The 4,842-nt window shown below is 46.8% G+C and overlaps 1 pseudogene; it reads right to left on the bottom strand.

Annotated features, from left to right (window-relative positions):
• Positions 1-2,154: 2,154 nt before the first annotated feature.
• LOC102272237 (E3 ubiquitin-protein ligase RNF185 pseudogene) lies at positions 2,155-2,731 on the bottom strand (annotated as a pseudogene).
• Positions 2,732-4,842: the final 2,111 nt, after the last annotated feature.

Here is a 4,842-nt window from a genome sequence, read left to right as displayed (position 1 = left end):
TGCCAATTCAGCAACTGTCTGTTTTACACATGGTAGTGTATATATGTCAATCCTATTTTCTCTGTTTGTCCCACTCTCTCCTGCCCTCACTGTATTCACAAGTCCATTTTCTACATCTCGTCTCCATCCCTTCCCTGCAGTTAGATTCATCAATACCATTTTTCTAGACTTCATATATATGCATTAATGTGTATGTGTCTACGTTCCATCATGTCCAGCTCTTTGGGACACCATGGCCTGTAGCCTGCCCTGCTCCTCTGTCCATGGGATTTCCCAGGCAAGAATACTGGAGTGGGTTGCAATTTCCTTCTCCAGGGAATCTTCCTGACCCAGGGATCAAACCCACGTCTCCTTTCTCCCACATTGGCAGGTAGAGTCTTTAACTACACCACCATGCTGTGCCACCTGGAAAGTCACACTTTCATACACAATATTTGTTTTTTCTCTTTTTAACTCACTTCACTGTGTAAGCTTGTGAAAAGTGAAAGTGTTAGTCACTCAGTCATGTCTGACTCTTTGTGACCCCATGGACTGTAGCCTGCCAGGCTCCTCTATCCATGGAATTCTCCAGATGAGAATACTGGAGTGGGTTGCCATTCCCTTCTCCAGGGGACCTTCCTAATGCAGTAATCAAACCTGGGTCTCCTGCACTGCAGGCAGATGCTTTACCATCTGAGCCACCAGGGAAGCCACAAGCTTGTGAAGTTGAAAATCAAATCAAGGGTTTGACAAGAAAAACTCTATGGAAGTTTCCAAGGGAGAACTTCCACAGGAAGAATACATTCTATCCTCGTGCTAAGGCTCCTAGGCTCTGTTTCTGGCTTTACCAACCACCAGGGGCTGCCTGCTCTAGAGTCGTGTGTTTCTCTGGTTTCAGCACATATATGGGGGGTCTTGGAGCCATACAAAAATCAGAGTTATGTGCAGGTCTCTCCTGTCCCTCCCTCTTCATTAAGGACAATTTGGCTTCTGAGGAGAGTGGTCTTCCATATGCTGTTGGGATGATTTGACAAGGGCCCCAGTTTCCTTTGGAAAAGGAATACACCAGGAGCTTCTGCAGCCTTGGGGATGGGCTGCTTGCTCAGTTGTCCCTGCATCCAAGCTCAGAATCCCACCTAAGTCCATACAGCAGGTCTTTCCTAACAGTCAGTTCTGACCTGGGCAGTCACCTACATTGGTGTCCTCAGGCAGGAAGCAGGTGTGTATAGTTTTGGGGGGAAGCTGATGGGCAACCACATGTCTTTGGGGATAATCTATGCCAGGAAATCAGGAGGTCATTCAAACAATTCTGGAGCCAAAGACACTGAGCATGGCCCAGAAGCAATGAAAGATCTTTAGGTCTCTGGTGAGTTCATGACTCGACTCCAGCTCTGGCTGCTGTAATTATGATCTTAACAGGACAGCAATTTCTTGCATCTCTTCTGAGGAGAAGGAGGAGGAAATAAGACAGAACAGCACTGTCTGTTTCTGGAGGGGGAAGGGGAACCTCTGTATGAGGAGTGCCACAATCCTTTGGGCACCTGATGGGAAGAGCCAACTCATTGGAAGACTGAAGCTGAGAAAGATTGAGGGCAGAAGGAGAAGTGGGTGACAGAGGATGAGATGGTTGGATGGCATCACTAAATCAACAGACGTGAGTTTGAGCAAACTCCGGGAGATGGTGAAGGACAGAGGAGCCGGGTGTGCTACAATCCATGGGGTTGCAAAGAATCAGACATGACTTAGTGACTGAACAACAACAATTGACTTCAGAGGCCACTCACCAAGGGATAAAGAGATGGAAGGAAGTTTCCATATTTTGTTCATCCCTTTGTTTATGTAATATTAACTTCAAGTGAAATTGTACTGATAGTTCTCCTCCTGCCTCTTCCCTGTGCAGAGTCAAGACCTGCTGAGCCCACTGGAATAGGATTTCACGGGATAACTGGTAAGGGACGACTCAATGCTGAGGCCTGAGATTACAGCAGGGTCTGTGGCCATACTCCAGGGTCCTCAATTGGTCTTAAGTCCCAAAACTCTGATGGAGAAGCAAGACTCCTTGACATGTCACTGACCCCACTATTTCCAAAGGTCAGGATTAGCCAGGAAGCAAAACATCAAGGAAGTATCACCAATCCAAAGGCCCTGCTGTGGATGTGGGCCAGGAGCCCAGCATTAGGCGATCAATAACCAGAACATGATCACCAGCGCCGCAAAGAGGAAGGGGCATAAAAGAAACTGCTTGTCCACATACTGGGGCATTCTCAGGACAGCTGCAGAAGGCCACCCATCGTTCATGGTCTATGCTGTGGCAAACATGCCACAGGGAAAGACCCCAACTCCAAAATATATCTGGAAGCCACCATCTCTAAATCTATACCCTTGAATCCCCCTCTGTTCTCCGGCTCTGGCCTCTGGCCTTGAGGGCGAGGAGGGGTCTGCTCTCTGGGGGCCTGCCGCCCAGGGCTGCCCCTGCTGTGGAACAGGATGACTTTGTTGTTGCTGATGCCAGCTTTGCCAACGGGACACACCTGTCTGTTAGGTTTTGTCTCCAGCCACTGATGTAAACATGGCCAAGAGAAGAGGAGGCCGCCCAGGCTGATGGTGGCCTCCATGGCTGTGTCCAGGCAGATGCTGCACTCCAAGATGCTGTCTTGGCCTTCGCTCTCACCAGCACCATTGCTGCTGCCCCTGGGCCCCCAGCACTCAAGTTCTCAGGGGATGCATAGGCCAAGGACCACTTGCTCAACATCCTTGGCTGTCAGCAAGCTTGGAGTGGAGTTTCTCCCCAGAGAAATCCTGGATCAGTCAGTCTGGCCAAACCTCGGATCCCAACCAACACAGACTCTGGTTAACTGACGCAGAGCCCGAATCACACAATTTTAATATATGGGGGAGATTTAGGCTCCTCTGAGATCCTTCAAAAGAGTATTTTAAGATCCAGAGAAATGAAGTGTTTTGCTTGTCTGGGCCATGAATTCACAGTGCAGTCAGAAGTGATATCTGGTATAATAATGATTTAATTTTGACTTTAAAAGGGGGAATTCCACCTTATCTCATGGGTGGATTCACTGTAAGAGAAACAGCACCAGACGTGACCTCTGGAGCTTCAGTTGTGTCCATGTGATCGTGGACAACCTGGTGACACGGCTCATTGCTGCATTTTTCTGAGTCTCATTTTCCATGTGTCCAAAAAGAGAATAATTCTGGCCTCCTTGGAACTATTGGAAGGATCAAAATATAATAAAGTGTGTCAAAGAAATTTTCAAAGCATAAAACCCTTTACAGATGGAAGATACTTTCATTATTAGCTATGCACATACCTACCTTTTGCCAGCTAAATGAGGTCAGGCTGGCTCCCCACAGGCTTGCTCCCCACTTTAAATGGAAATTAAAATGCACCCTGCCCATGGGTTCACATTCCAATCACTTACAATAGCTTCTTTTGAACATCATTAAGCAGCACACCTGAAATATACCATTCTTTCTTTTGAAACCTCCTGCTCATCACTTGACCATCCAGAATAGCACCTCAGGGAAAGGAGGTCCGAAACGTGAACAAAATCTTCCAAAATTCAAGGTAATTTTAACGGGAGCTGGGGATATATATATATATATATGCATACCCTTGCCTCTCTTGAAAACTTTTGAATGACTAGTACCCATCCTTAGGTGCTGAAAAGAAATCTTTGCTTTGATATAATCCCTAGGGTCTCCTAATGTATTTATCTTTTAAAAAAGCCAGAACATGCCATCATTCAGAAATATTTAGAGCTATCATTGAGGAGAGAAGGTCTTATTGTTGCTAGGGTAACAGTGATGCCAGAGAAAGAGCAGGGGACTTGGAGCCAAATGGCCTTAGCACGAGGCCTGCTCAGATCATTTACTTGTTCAGAGGCCCCTGGAGTTATGCAGCATAACCCTGGCCCAGCCTGTCCCCATGTTATCACAAGGACTAAATTGTGTTCATCTATGCCTGTCTATACACACCACTGAAGAACATGCATGAGTATATAAAGCATGTTGATCCTAATATTTACTGAGCGCTCATGAGCTAGACAGAATTCTAGTTCATTCCATGTATCCTGTCTATCCCTGTGTGTGTGCTCAGTCATGTCTGATTCTTTGGGGCCCCATGGACTATGGCCTTCCAGGCTCTTTTACCCATGGGATTCTCTAGGCGAGAATACTGGAGTGGGTTGCCATGCCCTTCTGCAGAGGATATTCCCAACTCAGGGATCAAATCTGGGTCTCTTGTATCTCCTGCATTGGCAGGCAGATTCTTTACCACTCATGCCACCTGAGAAGCCTCATTGCATGTATTATCTTGTTTAATATTCACAGCAAACCTTAGGGAAGAAGTACTATTTATAAAGGCACAGGAAGGCTAAGTGACTTGCCAAGGTCACACCATAGTAAGCGGTAAAGCCTGGATTCAACGCCAAGCAGGCTCCCAAGTTCATACTGTCCCCTCAGCAATGCATCTGCCATCCTGCAAGCAGAACTCTTCACTGGCTCCCTTTCACCTACAAATTGAAACTCAAGTTCCTCAGCATAGCATGAGCATTATTACACCCACTACTGCCCATCTCAACTGGTTCATCTTCTACTGCCCTTTTTCAGATCTTTGTGACCACAGCCATAATAAACAGGAAGAAGAAAACCCATGGACATGGTAAATATAGAACTGGACTGAGGTGAGGTACCTGAGGTGTGGTGGGCACTGAAGCTCTCCTCCAGTAGGGAAGCCCACCATGTTTTCTGCTCAACGAATTGCTATAGGAGGTCACCCTTCACAGAGCTCCACTCTCAGGAGTATCAGTTGGGAAGGGGCTAAAGAGGCAAGTCCAATTAATGACTAAT

This window comes from Bos mutus, chromosome 11 (genome assembly GCF_027580195.1).
Source record: "Bos mutus isolate GX-2022 chromosome 11, NWIPB_WYAK_1.1, whole genome shotgun sequence".
Classification (NCBI taxonomy): domain Eukaryota; kingdom Metazoa; phylum Chordata; class Mammalia; order Artiodactyla; family Bovidae; genus Bos; species Bos mutus.
Note: the sequence above shows the minus strand (reverse complement) of the source record. Positions and strands in the feature narration are given on the sequence as shown.